The following is an 18081-nucleotide window of genomic DNA, read 5'->3' on the forward strand; positions in this document are numbered from 1 at the left end:
GGGCGGGTTGACCTTCCCGCCCAGAGGCCAATTGAAGCCCTTAAGTGGTCTATTAATGGCAAATTAAGGGCCTATTCCTGCCGCTGCTGGGATCTTACCAATGGTGGGTTAGCCTCCACCATGCACACTCCCTGCAGGTTTTGCCAGGGGTCCCTCCTCCGTGGACAATCTGTGGCCCACGGAGAACACCCCCCAGGAACCGCTTTATCCCCTGAGATCCCTCTCCTTCTGGACTGCACGACTACCTTCCCACCCCCTTGCTGGAGTCTTCTGGACTGATCCCAGCGACTACGCCTCACCTATTTCTAGTCCAGGGTTCCAGCATTGGGCCAGGGTCCAAGGCCTCTGCAGTACCAGCAGTGGTCACCATTCCTGTGATTGGCCAGCAGCTCTTGGAGGCGGGATTCTGGACTGGATCCCATCACGGGACACAGACATAAAAAAGCAGGATTGCTGCATGGGGTGGCGGGGCGGGGGGGGGGGGGGACGGAGGCGGGGGCAGAAAAAGGCACAGGCAGGCTTTCCCCCACCTTTTTGACCCAGTGCCGGGAGCCCTGCCTCCAACATAAAATCCAGCCCTATGACTCTACAGTTTCCAGTACACTTTAGTACCTTGTTTTTCACACAATGTTTCCTAGTTCTGAAATTTTTATTAATTCCTTTTCAAAATGATTTTTGGGGACAAGTTGTTATTACTCCTAAAGGTAGCTTTCTTGGTAAAGCACCCCAAATATAGTATTTCATGTTTGAGGTGGTACCAGATGAAATGAAACATTTAAGGAGATCAGTGGGTCATGAACTTTATTTACACACCTTGACACATCTACCTACCAATTATCACAGTTTATTTGCTCTTCGTCATCAGCAGCAAGGATACTTGTAGTCAACTTACAAATTGGGATGCACTGCCAGTGGTCGATGAAGTCACCGCTATCCTGAACTGTTAGGCCTCTGGCTTATCCTGAGCAGCTGCTGTCGACAGCATTGAATCTGACTGATTCTTTCAATCAAGCATGGTGATTGGCATTTTTTTTGGGTTGGGAGAGGAGAGAGGTTCCCTGGAATTTTAATCAGGGCAGCCTTTCTTGCATCCACCACATGCAGTGCCATATCCTCTTTGCTAACCATCAAAGATGGGAGCAGAAGCAAAATCTTTCAAGCACTTACGTACAGACCCCATTTTGTGCTTCCATGTTTAGGTTTGATATCCTGTTCTCAGCCATTAATATTCCCCACTGACTCCCCACCCCATACAGTTTTTATAAAGGCTGAAAATTTGACTGGAACAATGCTCCAACATTATTTACTCCCTTGATTTTTAGCAGTATCCCTTTAAGGGTTGAATGCTAACATCATTATGCTGGATCGTTTTATATCACTCTATGTATGATATTCAAACTGTGCAGGCCAGGTACATAAATAATATCCATGAGCTGGCCTCTCAGTTTCAACAAGACGAGCTCATCATTCTGCTAGCATGCAATTTGAGTTAACACAGCACAGCTCCAGTAATGCTGAATGAGCCCTGTTTGTTTCGCATGATTGTTACTTTTAAGTTGGGCTGAGTATGAACATCGTTTTAGGTTTGTTACCATATTAAGCTTAGATGGCTGAGGCTAACCTGGAGAATTGTTCAGAATTGAATGACCTTCATCATGGCAAAGCATGATTCTTTATGTAGAAATTATTATGAACAATTTATCATTTTGGAGTGGTGGGTTGCGAACTGAAATATTGATATTATGAGGATTTCGTTGTATCAGTACTGATATTTGCTCTAATTAGTTTGCAAAGCAAAAACAGCCAATTAGAGAATTTAGTGTGACTAGAGAGGCTATGATACTCAGTGCTCTGTTTCATAGTAGATTATTATACCACAGATAGAAAAGGAACTTGAGTAACCTTTTCAAATGAATTCAGAAGCAATAAAAAGAAATCTTAAAGCCAGAAATACTTATATTCACTAACGACAGGGGGTACTGAGATCATTTATTAATTGAGATACTACTTATGACAGGGAATACTAAGATCCCTATTACAGTAAATACTGATATCACTTACCTTGGGAAAACCTGAGGATATCAATGCCATTTTCTGCAAGGAATATCAAAATGATATCAAGGAGTAACAATTCACTTCCCGTGGGGAATATGATGGCACCCAGTACAGGGAATGAGCTGATGCAGGGAATATCGAGATCATTTACTGTGGAGAATACAGATGCTATTTCAAGGACTATTATTGGCTCTTAATGGGCAAAATACTCTTTACACCTATTGCAGAGAATACAGATACTGAATACTGAAATAACTTATGGCAAGGAATACCAAACTCATTTATTTCAAGCATTATCATTAGCACTTACTGCAGAGAATACTGACACTGCCAAATTTTTCACAAGGAACAATCAGTCAGACTGATCACAGAAAAAATGAAGAAGGTAATTTTCTGGGTCTGTGTGAGTGGAGAGAATCCTAGGCCTCCGACTGCGCACGTTCATGGGTGAACTGTCCACTGATTCTCCTGACATGCTGTCAAGAGGTGAGATCTGCCATTGCCTGTACATGCCATGAAAACTTTTTGCAATTTATATAAATAACTTGGATGAAGAGACCAAAGGCATGGTTTGCTAAATTTGCTGATGACACAAAGATAGGTAGGAAGGTAAGTTATGAAGAGGACATAAGGCTACAAAGGGATATAGATAGGTTAAGTGAGTGGGCAAAGAACTGGCAAATGGAGTATAATGTGGGAAAATGTAAAATTGTCCATATTAGCAGGAAGAATAAAAAAGCATATTATCTAAATGGTGAGAGATTGCAGAGCTCTGAAATGCAGAGGGATCTGTATGTCCTTGTGCATGAATCACAAAAAGTTAGTGTGCAGGTTCAGCAAGTAACTAGGAAAGCTAATGGAATGTTATCGTTTATTGCAAGGGGAATTGAGTATAAAAGTAGGGAGCTTATGCTTCAGCTATCCAGGGCATTGGTGAGACCACAAATGGAGTACTGTGTACAGTATTGGTCTCCTTATTTAAGGAAGGATGTAAATGCATTGGAAGCAATGCAGAGAAAGTTCATTAGATTAATACCTGGAACGGGCAGGCTTTCTTATGAGGAAAGGGTGGACAGGCTAGGCTTGTATCCGCTGGGGCTTAGGAGAGTAAGAGGAAACTTGATTGAAACATATAAGATCCTGAGGGGTCTTGACAGGGTGGATATGGAAAGGATATTTCCCCTTGTGAGAGCATCTGGAACTAGGGGTCACTGTTTAAAATTAACAGGTCGCCCATTTAAGACAGAGATGAGGAGAATTTTTTTGTCTTAGAGGGGTGTGAGACTTTGGAACTCCCTTCCTCAAAAGGCAGTGGAAGCAGAGTCTTTAAATATTTTTGGGGCAGAGGTAGATAGATTCTTGATAAGCAGGGGGGTGAAAGGTTATCAGGGGTAGGCAGGAATGTGGAGTCGAGGTTACAATCAGATCAGCTATGATCTAATTGAATGACAGAGCAGGCTTGAGGGGCTGAGTGATCTACTCCTGCTCCTAATTCGTATGCTCATAAGCTCTAACTCAAGCAAGAATGCCTGTTTGAATCGCAGTCTAAAACTTTGAACTGTTCTGGAATAAGTTTCTCATTTAAAATTATCTTTTTATCATTCATTTCAAGAGGGAAGGGGTAGAAGAGTTTTGACAAAATAGAATCAATTGATATGATTTTCGGTATGTGGTTGGTTGAATGATCAAAATTGAAATGTAAAAAATTAAATGTAGTGTTTATTTTTGAAATAAACAAATGTATTTATTAACGATAACACAACTGAAAGGAAGAGAGGAATGGATACACAGTGATACTTGTCCATCCTGCTATATAGTTCCTTCATTTTTCAAAAATTCACAATTATAGGGAGAATTCTCACCAGTTGTTTTCAAGTGCAGATATATTTAAAATCGCACTCCTTTGAGTGTGGGAAGATGAATGATCGGGAATTGTAAAAGGGCTATCTATCCAAGCCACACCACAGCAAGAAAAAAGCACATATGGCATAGTAAAGTGGTTGTCAGAATGCTTCTAAGGCTCCCAGTGCATTTTTCTCGTGGAGATGACTCTTAACTATGTAATTTAGAATAGATATTTTTTAGTGTCAGCTTAACATTTTCCACAGGGATATTCTTATTGTACCTATTGTAGTGAGTCATCAGTGAACAACATTAGCATTTAGAGACTGCTGAGAAAATATATTTTGCTGTGTTGTTCAGCAGTGTCTTCTTACAATATGGAGCTGTAAAAGCACAATGTTCTACAGCTGTATGTACTGTAAGTGTCATTAAAACAAATGTTCTAATAGTGCAAAACTCCAAGTACAAATTTGCATTTAATGAACATAAGAATTGCTTTTAGAAAATCATTGTGGCTCTGTGTGAGACTGAACAAATTGAGACATTTTTCTTTAGATTTTTCCTCTGGAAAGGTCTGGTAAGTTTACTGGTACTGCATGTTCAAAAACATATACAAAATTATAGTCCAAATAATTTCAATTGTACATTAATTAAATGTTAACTTTTAAAATGTGAGAAATTCAGTATATTCTAAATCTTTGCAACCATAGTTTCATTCTTAATTATATGCATTTTATGATATTTAATAAGATATAGTGGACTGGAGCCAACTGAATATTTTATTGGCACTGACTGAGGCAGATTGATTAAAAATTGTTGGACCTTTTAGCTCTTGTTGCCAAACCTCATTCATCCTTCATTACACTGCACATTAGTACAAATGTTATCACTACACAAAGAAGCGATACCATGCCAAGGACACATTATGTTCTCCTGAATAAACTGTGAAACAAATCCTGAATATGGTACATGCACCTGTGTGAGATGTAGTTTGTTTGTGAGGTAGTGATTACTTAGTGCTTAATTTTCTTATAAATCTGTTTTGTTTCCTGGGGTTTTTTGTTTTTTCCATGTTCCTGTTACCTAGTCAGATTGCAGTCTTTTCATCGGAAACCAGATGATGATCCATTCCTTTGTTGTTTTTCCGTCTCAGTGACATCTCATGTTCCATGGAGGGCAATATACCCCCATGTGACTGTTTCACTTTTCCAAGCTAATTTACTGTGCCAGCCCTAAAATAATCAAGATATCAAAGATGGCAAAAATCATCAGTGACACCTATGAAGTGGTTGATGATTGTAAACACATAAAGCATGAACCTTACTGAACATTTTTGGAAACCTCTCCGGTATTTGTTTAAGCTCTTCCGTACTTGCACCTCAGCACACAAGTTTTGCATGATAGTGAACTGATATGATTATGGCTTAAAGTTAGAAATGGAGGTTGTATAGATCACTTTAAATAATACTAATGTATGTCAACCAAGAAAACTATTGTAGTAACTGTGCTACTACTGAGTCTACAAATCTATGAACACTGTAGCTCAGATTAGGAAAAGGATTAAAAAATACTCTCTCCTGCTTACCATCTCTAAGGTGAATAGTCTAGCAAGCGTATGTTTTTTTCTGAGGATTGGGAATTTGAGCCAAATTTTATCAAGTGGTTATTGTTGTGTTATTGGCTCTTGACACAAACATACCAAACACTATAACAATTATTGGCAAACTAAATGAAGGATTCTTTATTGAAGAATACTAGGATTCTACGTAAACTCTTCGTTATAGGTGCTACCTACTGACTTACACTGCTGCAACTGCTGTATCACATGTTAACTTGCATCACTTCCTGTGATGCTGTACACAAAACTATTGACATATTCAGCAGCATGTTAATTAGTATTAAAGTAATTAAAGCAATATCACAACATCCCCCTTTCCTTAATTAGAAAAATTACATAAGTTATAAGCTATGTACGTTTTGAAAGAGGAAAATTGTGAACAGTATTTACACGTGTATAGACTCTCACATTAAGTATTCAAGTGTCTCTGAAATATACAGGTGGTCTGCTGACTCAACCTCATCTGGTAAGAGTGAAATTTTGCTGAGATCGGGAATTTTCAATTATCAATTATTTTCTCTTGACTCGTAGGTCTAGACTGATAATTATCTTGTACTTGAGTGTTGTAAATGTCATCTTCCTTAACTCCACTCTCAGAACTTGAGTGTGAAAGTGCTCCAGGAGTGCTAGGTGTGATGCTGTTGCATAACACTCTCAGCTGACATCTATTCCTCCTCAACGTCGCTGCATTTGGGGAGGTTACCTCGTGTGGCCATGGCTCATTACAAATATTTGACATTTCTGCAGGGAAACCATGTCTTATCTTGTGGGTGGATCACTCTGATGTTCTGTCCGATCTGCAGAGGCGGCAATTCCACACCTGCATGTTTGTCATAGAGTCATAAAGTCATAGAGTTATACAGCACAGACACAGGCCCTTCAGCCCATCATGTCCATGCCAGCAAGCTAGCACCTAACTATTCTAATCCCACTTTTCAGCATTTGGCCCGTAGCCTTGTATGCTGTGGTGTTTCAAGTGCTCATCTAAATACTTCTTAAATGTTGTGAGGGTTGCTGCCTCTACCATCTCTTCAGGCAGTGTGTTCTAGATTCCAACTCTGGGTGGAAAATATTTTCCTCCAATCCCCTCTAAACCTCCTGCCGCTTACCTTAAATCTGTGCCCCCTTGTTATTGACCCCTCCGCCAAGGGAAAAAGTTTCTTCCCATCTAACCTATCAATGCTCCTCATAATTTTGTATACCTCAATCATGTCCCCCCTCAGCCTTCTCTGCTCTAAGGAAAACAACCCGAGCCTTTTCAGTCTCTCTTCATAGCTGAAATGCTCCAGCCCAGACAACATCCTGGTGAATCTCCACTGCACCCTCTCCAGTACAATCATATCCTTCCTATCGTGTGGTGCCCAGAACTGTAAACTGTACTCCAGCTGTGGCCTAACTAGCATTTTATAAAACTCCATCATAACCTCCCTGCTCTTATATTCTCTGCCTCGGCTGATAAAGGCAAGTATCCCATATGCCTTCGTAACCACCTTATCTACCTGTGCTGCTGCCTTCAGTGATCTATGAACAAGTACACCAAGATTCATCTGACCTTCTGTACTTCCTAGGGCCCTACCATCCATTGTATATTCCCTTGCCTTGTTAGTCCTCCCAAAATGCATCACCTCACACTTCTCAGGATTAAATTCCATTTACCACTGCTCTGCCCATCTTACCAGCCCATCTGTATTGTCCTGTAATCTAAGGCTTTCCTCACTGTTTATGACACCACCAATTTTCGTGTCATCTGCAAACTTACTTGTCATACCTCCTATATTCACGTCTAAATCATTAATGTACACTACAAACAGCAAGGGTCCCAGCACCGATCCCTGTGGTACACCACTGGTCACAGGCTTCCAAACGCAAAAACAACCCTCGACCATCACCCTCTGCTTCCTGCCACAAAGCCAATTTTGCATCCACTTTGCCAATTTGCCCTGGATCCCATGGTCTTTTACCTTCTTAACCAATCTCCCATGTGGGACCTTATCAAAAGCCTTACTGAAGTTCATGTTGACTACATCAACTGCTTTACCCTCATCTACACATTTAGTCACCACCTCGAAAAATACAAATTTCAAGTTAGTTAGACATGATCTCCCCCTGACAAAGCCATGCTGACTATCCCTGATTAATCGCTGCCTCTCCAAGTGGAGATCAAACCTGTCCCTCAGAATCTTTTCCAATATTTTCCCAACCACTGATGTTAGACTCACCATCCTGTAATTACCTGGTTTATCCCTGCTACCCTTCTTGAATAATGGCACCACATTTGCTGTCCTCCAATCCTCTGGCACCTCTCCTGTGGCCAGAGAGGATTTGAAAATTTGTGTCAGAGCCCCTGCTATCTCCTCCCTTGCCTCACATAACAGCCTGGGATACATCTCATCTGGGCCTGGGGATTTATCCACTTTTAAGCCCTCTAAAACAGCTAATACTTCCTCCCTTTCAGTGCTAATATGTTCAGGTATATCACAATCCCTCTCCCTGATCTCTACAACTACATCAGTCCTTCTCCATAGTGAACACAGATGCAAAGTATTCATTTAAAACCTCACCTACGTCCTCCGGCTCCACACACAGATTGCCACTTTGGTCCCTAATGGGCCGCACTCTTTCCCTGGTTATCCTCTTGCCCTTAATATACTTATAAAACGCCTTAGGATTTTCTTTTAACATTGCCTGTCAGTGTTTTTTCATGACCCCTCTTCGCTCTCCGAATTATTTTTTTTAGTATCCCCCGACGCTTTCTACAATCCTCTACTGCCTGTGCTGTTTTCAGCTCTCAGAATCTGCCATTAGCCTCCTTTTTTTCCTGATCCAATCCTCTATATTCCTTGATATCCAGGGTTCCCTGGACTTGTTGGCCCTACCCTTCACCTTAACAGGTGCATGTTGGCTCTGAACCCTCACTATTTCCTCTTTGAATGACTCCCACTGGTCTGATGTAGACTTTCCGACAAGTAGCTGCTCCCAGTCCACTCTGGCCAGATCCTGTTTTATTGTACTGAAATCGGCCTTCCCACAATTCAGTACCTTTATTTACAGCCCGTCTTTGTCCTTTTCCATAACTACCTTAAATCTTACAGACTTATGGTCACTATCCCCAAAATGCTCCCTCACTGACACTTCTTCCACTTGTCCAGCTTCATTCCCTCGGATTAGATTCAGTACTGCCCCATCTCTTGTAGGTCTTTCTATGCATTGGCTCAAAAAAGCTCTCCTGTATGCATTTTAAGAATTCCGCCCCTTTTAAGTCTTTTGCACTAAGACTATTCAAGTTGATATTAGGTAAGTTGAAATCCCCTACTATTATTACCCTATTATTTTTACATCTCTCTGAGATTTTCCTACATATCTGCTCCTCTATCTCTCCCTGTCTGTTTGGAGGCCTGTAGTACACTCCCAGCCAAGTGATTGCCCCCTTTTTGTTTTTAAGTTCTACCCATATGGCCTCATCTGAAGAACCTTCTAAGATATCATCCCTCCTTACTGCAGTAATTGACTCCTTGATCAACAGTGCAATGCCACCTCCTCTTTTATCCCCTCCCCTGTCACGCCTGAAGATTCTGTACCCTGGAATATTGAGCTGCCAGTCCTGCCCCTCCCTCAACCATGTCTCTGTGATAGCAATAATATCATAATCCCATGTGCTAATCAATGCCCTCAATTCATCTGTCTTACCAGTAAGACTCCTTGCATTAAAATAGATGCAGTCCAGCCTTGCATTTTTCCCTTGTGCCTTAACAGGTCTATATTTGCTTTGCCTTCCAGACTGACTCAGTTTCTCTTCTATATTTGACTGAGCATCACCCCCTACTGTACCTCCACTCTGTATACATTCCCCTGCCAAATTAGTGTAAACCCACCCCCCCCCCCCCCACAACAGCACTGGCAAACCTCCCAGCAAGGATGTTGGTCCCTTTCTGGTTCAGGTGCAACCCGTCCAACTTGTGCAGGTCCCACTTTTGCCAGAAACAGACCCAGGATATGTTGCTGAAGCATTTTTGGTATCAGTACTTGTCTGCCCTTGAAAATAACTCCACTTGATATCCCTAATTTGTCACAGTTCTGAGATCTGTGGGAACCTCTTGCATTGTATCTGGCCATCCACTGATGATGAGCTGCCATAATGCCCTGAGGACAGGATCTCTGGAAGTCTCTCTCTCTGGAGCTCTTTGTGTTTGTTCTGTCCAAATCGCATTAAGGCAAGGTCTACACATCTCCTATTTCCACATCTATTTCGTCCACTTGGACATTCAACAGTGCATCTTCTGTCTTCTTGGGGTGGGTAGCCTGCTCAACGTGTCAGACGTAACCATGATGTTTCTAGGTTTGTACCGAATCTCGCAATTGTACCCCTCTACTTTGATTAGTAATCGATGGAGTCAAGGTGGCACGCTGATGAGTGGTTTTTGCCAAGTTATTGCTAACAGCTTGTGATCAGTCTTGACAACAAAGTGTTTTCCAAATAGGTATGTACGGAATCTGGTGATACCGAACACTACTGCCAAAGTTTCTCGTTCTATGTTTGAATAGTTCGCCTGAGCGGGTGACAAACTTTTAGAACTGAACGTAATTGGTCTACATTCCTGTAACAGACATGCTTTAAGACCCTTTTATGAAGCATCTACTTTGAATATGGTTTCTTTCCTTGGGTCGTAGTATTGTAAACATGCTTAAGCAGGAAGTGACTGTTTTGACGAATCAAACATATGCTGATAATCTTCATGCCACAAGAATGGTGTATCTTCCTTGAAATGTTCATGCAATGATGATGCTTTCTCAGAGTATTTTGAATATATGGTGCTACGAAGTTAAACAGGCCCAAACACCTCTGTAAATGTTTTTTTGTCTTGAGGAGAAGGCATTGATTCTCCATCCTCAACTTTACTGAGATTTGGTGGTTTTCCAGTGTCAGTATAGATTGAACTGAAGAAATTGACATGATTCACATTGACAGCACATTTTTTGCTATTAAATATGAGACCCTCACTTCTCGCCATCTCCATTCGAATGTGAAGATTCTTGTCATGCTCTTCCTTGGTACTTCCCATGACCACTATGTCATCTGCAATGCAAATACAGCCAGGACCTCTTGCAGTAATGCCATCTGTATGTTGTTGGAACAGGTCTTGACTCACTGACAGACCAAGTGGTAACCATAGAAAGTAACACTTCCCAAATGGTATTCTGAATGTTGTTAGTTTCTGTGAAACCTTGGAAAGGTGCACCGACCAATACCCATGCTTCGCATCCAACTTTGAGAAGAACTTGCCTCCAGCAAACCTTGGGTTAAGCTCGTCTTGAGTGGGTATCTTTTCAATGCTCGATTTAATCTTCTGCGATCCAAGCATACTCTAATGGTCATTATAGTGATACATGAATCAGTGTGTTGCTGAACAAGGCAAATAATCCCTTGTCATATAATCATGTCAATCTCAGCCTTTATCTTGTTTTTTATCCTCACACTGAACTTCCATGGTGGATCTATGGAGCGAATTGTGTCATCTTTCAGGTGAAGAGCGGCTGCTGCTGTAAAACTGCCCATGGTGCCAAATCTATCTGGGTATTTATGTTGCAGATCTTGAATACAATAGGGTCACACTTTCCTTGACTATTTAGCATTGGTGCTTTGCTGATCTTGCTGATCATGATCTGGAGTTCACTGCATGCTGCTAGTCCAGCTACCACAGGACCATTGGTGTCAACAACATAGAAAACTTGTGGAAACCATGCAGAACTTCCATATCTGCATTTCAACATCAATATTCCCATGCAATAGATTGGTGAACCATAATATGCGGTATGTCTAATTCTTGTTGACTGTAACATAGACTTCCACTTCGCCAGGTAGATGTCTTTGAATATCCGCAGTGGTAAAATGTTGGCACTTGCCCCTGTATCTATCTTCAGTCATAGCTTGTGCTTGCCACTTTTGTTAGGACATATAATTTCAACTGTGGTGAAAGTTTGCAGTTCTGTGATTGCATCCATATGCTGTGTGACTGTCACTGTATGGAAAGCTTGTTCACTTTTTAGCTTGAGTTTGCCTCGTTCAGTGCTTTCTTTGCCGTCCAGGTCTCTGCCTACCTCATGGATATGCTTGTGCTTGAAATGGTAGTGAATGCTTTTTTGGTCTTGCCACTAGGTAGCATCCATTTTTTGTTGAGCTGTCACTTCTGACTGCTTCTTCACTGCCAGATTTTCTACACAGTCTTGTCCAGTGTTCCTTTCGATGACATGCCTTGCATGTTTCTCTGAATGCAGGACAGTTACATTGCTGTTGCATTGGACCATACTCACTGCACACCTTGCCCTGCTGAGTTGCCTTGGCTACCTCATCTATGGTTGTTGCTGGTCCAAGCTCTTGTATGTATTGCCTGTTCACAGCTATGGCTTTGTATTTTCTGTCATCTTTGAGTAGACTATTGATGTCGTATCCTCCTTCCTTATTAAGGAGATCTTTTTGAAATGCCTCTATTGGTGTCCATTATTTTCCCGGAGAGTTGTGCATCTGAGAAATCATACTCTTTGCCTTTGTTTCGCCATCCACTGATGAACTGGTCTACAGTTTCTTTGAGCTATTGTCTATAAGCCATCAGTTCAAGTCGATGGATTCTGAAGTTGACTTTGACTCTAAACTGATATTTCAGCATTGTCCAGAGTTTAGATGGCTCTTTCTGGTCTGTTTCTGACAGTCCAGAAGTGTTGATGTGATGGAGACCTTCATTGCCAATCGCTATCTCTATTTTTATTGCTTGATTGTTGGGTTCTGCAACTGCAAAATCTAAAAAGCATAACTCCATATGCTGTCAAAGTAGTTGGAATTCATGAAGCATGTCCAGAACCATTCAATTCATAGTTTGATATTTCGTAGTCATGGTGTCAAAATTTCTTGTTTCACAAAAATTCCTTTTGCCAGGGCTTTCTCCTTAAGCTACTTTTCCTTTAATGACTTTTCTTTGAGGAAAAACAATGCAGGTCTACTGCAGCTGCAGCACTGGACCTCTGCAACACCCTGAGCTTTGTGGCTGCAGAGCGTGCTTTCAGCCTCTGCTCTTTTCGGTGGGAAAACTCCGAACACTTAATAGCAGTGTAGTCTCATAGCCCCGATTTGTTTTTTCTTTTAAAAACCCAATTTCACCAGAACACTGCCATTCTGGTTGACTACATTCCAAACAGATTCCCCTGTCGATTGCTCACTCTCTCGCAGTACTGATTCTCAGGGATGATTTTTGAATCTGGTTCTAAATCTCACTGCCCCCGCTGCTTCTTCTAGCTGTTTTCAATGTTGTCCCAGGCTTTTATGGCTTCTCTAATTGTCCACGATGTCACGCTTGTGATCGCTGGCACCATGTCATACTCTGTTGCTAACACGTTGTGCATCTCTACATCACTGCCATCATATTGTGTTATTCTACCACCGGATTGTATTATTGGCTCTTAACACAAATATACCAATACCAAACACTATAACAATGATTGGTAACCTGAACAAAGGGTTCTTTATTCAGAATAACAGGATTCTAGGAGAGCTCTTCAATACATGTGCTACTTGTTGATTAACACTGCTCCAACTGTATAACATGTAAACTTGCATCACTTCCTGCGATATTCTAAACTATTTACATATTCAGTAGTATGTTTTTTTTAATTCATTCATGGGATGTGGGCGACGCTGGCCAGGCCAGCATTTATTGCCCATCCCTAATTGCCCTTGAGAAGGTGGTGGTGAGCTGCCTTCTTGAACCGCTGCGGTTCATTTGGGGTAGGTATACCCACAGTGCTGTTAGGAAGGGAATTCCAGGATTTTGACCCAGCGACAGTGAAGGAACGGCGATATAGTTCCAAGTCAGGATGGTGTGTGACTTGGAGGGGAACTTGCAGGTGGTGGTGATCCCATGTATTTGCTGCCCTTGTCCTTCTAGTTGGTAGAGGTCGCGGGTTTGGAAGGTGCTGTCGAAGGAGCCTTGGCGCATTGCTGCATTGCATCTTGTAGATGGTACACACTGCTGCCACTGTGCGTTGGTGGTGAAGGGAGTGAATGTTTGTAGATAAGGTTCCAATCAAGCGGGTTGCTTTGTCCTGAATGGTGTCGAGCTTCTTGAGTGTTGTTGGAGCTGCACCCATCCAGGCAAGTGGAGTCAACTTGACACTTCTGGCTGAAGATTGTTGCAAATGCTTCAGCCTTATCCTTCGCACTGATGTGCAGGGCTCCCCCATCATTGAGGATGGGGATATTTTTGGAGCCACCTCCTCCAGTTGGTTGTTTAATTGTCCACCACCATTCACGGCTGGATGCGGCAGGACTGTAGAGCTTAGATCTGATCCGTTGGTTATGGGATCGCTTAGCTCTGCCTATCGTATGCTGCTTACGCAGTTTGGCATGCAGATAGTCCCGTGTAGTAGCTTCACCAGATTGACACCTCATTTTGAGGTATGCCTGTTGCTGCTCCTGGTATCCTCTCCTGCACTCTTCATTGAATCAGGGTTAGTCTCCTGGCTTGATGGTAATGGTCGAGTGGGGGATATGCCGGGCCATGAGGTTACGGATTGTGGTTGAGTACAATTCTGCTGCTGCTGGTGGCCCGCAGTGCCTTATGGATGCCCAGTTTTGCATTGCTAGATCTGTTCGAAATCTATCCCATTTAGCACGGTGATGGTGCCACACAACACGATGGACGGTATCCTCAATGTGAAGGCGGGACTTTGTCTCCACAAGGACTGCGCGGTGGTCACTCCTACCAATACAGTCATGGACAGAAGCATCTGCAGCAGGCAGATTGGTGAAGACGAGGTCAAGTATGTTTTTCCCTCGTGTTGGTTCCCCCACCACCTACCGCAGATCCAGTCTAGCAGCTATGTCCTCTAGGACTCGGCCAGCTCGGTCAGTAGTGGTGCTACTGAGCCACTCTTGGTGATGGACATTGAAGTCCCCCACCCAGAGTACATTGTGGGACCTTATCAAAAGCCTTACTGAAGTCCATGTAGACTACATCAACTGCTTTACCCTCATCTACACATCTAGTCACCACCTCAAAAAATTCAATCAAGTTAGTTAGACACGATCTCCCCCTGACAAAGCCATGCTGACTATCCCTGATTAATCGCTGCCTCTCCAAGTGGAGATTAAACCTGTCCCTCAAAATCTTTTCCAATATTTTCCCAACCACTGATATTAGACTCACCATCCTGTAATATGGAAGAGTCATCAGTGCAGCAGGGCTATGAGAGGCAATACTGTCTGGTCTGATAAATGGTCTCAGTAAAGAAGTAAAAAGTAGACTCAGCTGTCTGCAGCTGACGAGCAGTCGTGGACGAGTAAAATTCAATGTGCAAGCTTCAGTGCCAAATTAGCCATTGTAATCTGTAAGTCAATGTATTAGAGACAGGCTCACAGATTTTAACATCTGTCTCCACTAAACTTGCTCTCAGTGGTTCTACCAGTGGAGCTGGTGCTTTTATCAAGACTCTGGAAAGAGAACCATGCAATTCCATGTAGCTTATTAATGTGGTACATTCAGTGCTTAAAAGAAAATCAGACTTTGGTTGTCAGTATGAAAGATATGAATGCAGGTTGATGTAAGGTTTCTTACACTGTGCTTCTCATAACAGTACAATTGTAAATGCTTTCAGGTTAGGTGAAAATATCCATTGAATCATTTTCAAAAAGGAACTTGGTGCAGGTGACAGTCTTAAAATTAAGGAATTGTGACTGTTGTCTGGGAAGTGGGTAATGCCCTCATGATATGGTGCAAAACCTGCAGTGTGGAGGAATTGGATCACACTATCATACTCCCATTGCTGTTCACTGGGAAAGGAGACTGAAGTATTGGCCCTCCTGAGTAATGCAGTATTCACTTGTTTGATATATCTGGAGAGACAAAATTGCCAAATACTAAATATGTCTGCAGTGACAGACTAGATGAGATGCAGACATAAAATTGAGGGTGGGAACGACCTTGACTGCCACCACTGTCCATATAGTGCAAGTTGGTGGCAGATTTCACTGCAATGGGTGCCACAAATCTGTAACATGCTGCCTGCTGAATTAGCATCTGGAGGCAGTTCAGTTCTATGATTGGAAGGTAGGTTTTTGGGGTCTGTAGATATGATTAGTAACTTAATGGTAGGTGTGTGCCGTCCACCTTTGGTTACATCTGATATCCTTGGCATACATTCCTTATTCTTCAATCTCTTGCATACGTCCACGCCTTCATTCGCCCAGGCCCCAAGCTCTGGAATACCCTCCCTACACCTCTCTGCCTCTCCACCTCACTTTCCTCCTTTAACATAGGAACATCGGAACATGAGTATGCCATTCAGCCCATGAGCCTGCTCCACCATTCTATATGATAATAGTTGATCATCCACTTCAGTCTCATTTTCCCATACTATTCCCATTTCCGGCACAGTGGCGCAGTGGTTAGCACCGCAGCCTCACAGCTCCAGTGACCCGGGTTCAGTTCTGGGTACTGTCTGTGCGGAGTTGGGACCGCGTGTGTTTCCATCGGGTGCTCTGGTTTCCTCCCACAGCCAAAGACTTGCAGGTTGATAGGTAAATTGGTCATTGTAAATTGCCCCTAGTGTAGGTGAATGGTGGGGATGTGGTAGGGAAAATGGGATTAATGTAGGATTAGTATAAATGGGTGGTTGTTGGTTGGCACAGACTCAAAGGGCCCGTTTCAGTGCTGTATCTCTAAATAAATAAAATCCCTTTATGTCATTGGTATTTATAAATCTGTTAATCTCTGCTTTTAACATACTTAATGACTGAGCTTCCACAGTCCTCTGAGATAGAGAATTCCAAAGATTCACAACCCTCCAAGTAAATAAATTTCTCCTCATCTCGGTCCTAAGTGGCTTCCCCCTTATTTTGAAATTGTGCCCCCTGGTTCTAGACTCTAACCAGGGGAGACCTCTTACTTGCATCTATCCTGTCTAGCCCTTTAAATATTTTGTAGGTGTCAATGAGATCCCCTCATTCTTTGAAACTCCAGAGAATACAGGCCCAGTTTCCCCAACTTCTCTTCAAAGGACAGTCCCACCATCCCAGGAACAATTCTGCTGGACCTTTGTTGCATTCCCTCTATGGCAATAATATCCTTTCAAAGGTAAGGGGACTAAAACTGCACATGGTACTTCAGGTGCGGTCTAACCAATTTTCTATACAATTGAAGCAAGACTTTGCTACTCCTGTACTCAAATCCTCTGGCGATAAAGGCTAACTTACCATTCGCCTTCCTAATTGCTTGCTGCACCTGCATGTTAGCTTTCAGTGACTTATTGATGAGGACACCCAGGTCCCTTTGTATATCTACACTTTCTAATCTCTTACAATTTAAGAAATACTCTGCCCATTGGTTTCTCCTACCAAAGTGGTTAACATCACATTTTTCCACATTATATTCCATCTGCCATGTTCTTGCCTACTCACTAAGTCTGTCCAAATCTCCTTGAAGCCGCTTTGCATTTTCCTCACGACACACATTCCCACCTAGTTTTGTATCATTCATGAAATTGGAAATATTACATTTGGTCCCCAATGCTATATGTTGTGAACTGCTGGGGCTCAACTACTGACCCTTGCGGTACCCCACTAGTCACAGCCTGCCAATGCAAGAATAACCTGTTTATTCCTACTCTCTGTTTTCTGCCTGTTAACCAATCCTTAATCCATGCCAGTATATTACCTCCTATCCCATGTGCTTTAATTTTGCTCCCCAACCTCCTGTGCGGGACTTTATCAAAAGCCTTCTGAATCCAAGTATACTATGTCCACTGACTCCCCTTAATCAATTCTGTTAGTAACATCCTGAAAAAACTCCAACAAGTTCATCAAACATGATTTCCCATTCATCAATCTATGTTGACTATGCCCGATCAGATCATTATTATCCAAGTATCCATTTATCACATCCTTTAGGATAGATTCTAGCATTTTCCCTACAATTGATGTAAGGCTAACAGGTCTGTCGTTCCCTGTTTTCTCTCTCCCTCCCTTCTGAAATAGCGGGGTGTCATTTGCTACCTTCCAACCTGCAGGAACTTTTCCAGAATAAACAACTCCTACCAATGTTTGCTGCCCCTTGCTGTTTCTTAGCTCCACCCAGATTCCACATTTGTTCTTGCGATCTGAGATCCTCCCTTACTAATGTGCTGATCCCATACTTCATTATCAGTGCAACACCACCTCCTTTTCCTTTCTGCCTGTCCTTCCTAAATGTCGAATATCCTTGAGTATTCAGTTCCCAGTCTTGGTCACCCTGTTGCCACGTTTCCGTAATGGCAATTAAATCATAACTCTATTAAATTATACTTCTATTTGTGCCTATACATCATCTACCTTGCTGTGTGCATTCAGGTAGAGTGCCCTTAATCTTGTCTTCTTGACATTATTCTGCATTCTAAGCCCAGTTGATGCTTGCCTTTGTTTCGCCTGCCTTCTAACGTTGCTTGCTACTTTTCCACCTCCTGTTACCAGCTTTACTTCCTTCCAATTTGAGCTACCCCTCAGGTTCCCATTCCCCTGACAAGCTAGTTTAAACCCTCCTCAACAG

The 18081-nt window shown here is 42.3% G+C and overlaps 1 protein-coding gene across 1 annotated transcript in view; it reads left to right on the forward strand.

Moving 5' to 3' along the window:
* The window catches only part of LOC137374452 (limbic system-associated membrane protein-like), a 1003210-nt gene that overhangs the window by 552816 nt on the left and 432313 nt on the right, over nt 1–18081 (forward strand). The gene's annotated exons all lie outside the window — the stretch shown is intronic.

Source organism: Heterodontus francisci, chromosome 10 (genome assembly GCF_036365525.1).
Source record: "Heterodontus francisci isolate sHetFra1 chromosome 10, sHetFra1.hap1, whole genome shotgun sequence".
NCBI lineage: Eukaryota > Metazoa > Chordata > Chondrichthyes > Heterodontiformes > Heterodontidae > Heterodontus > Heterodontus francisci.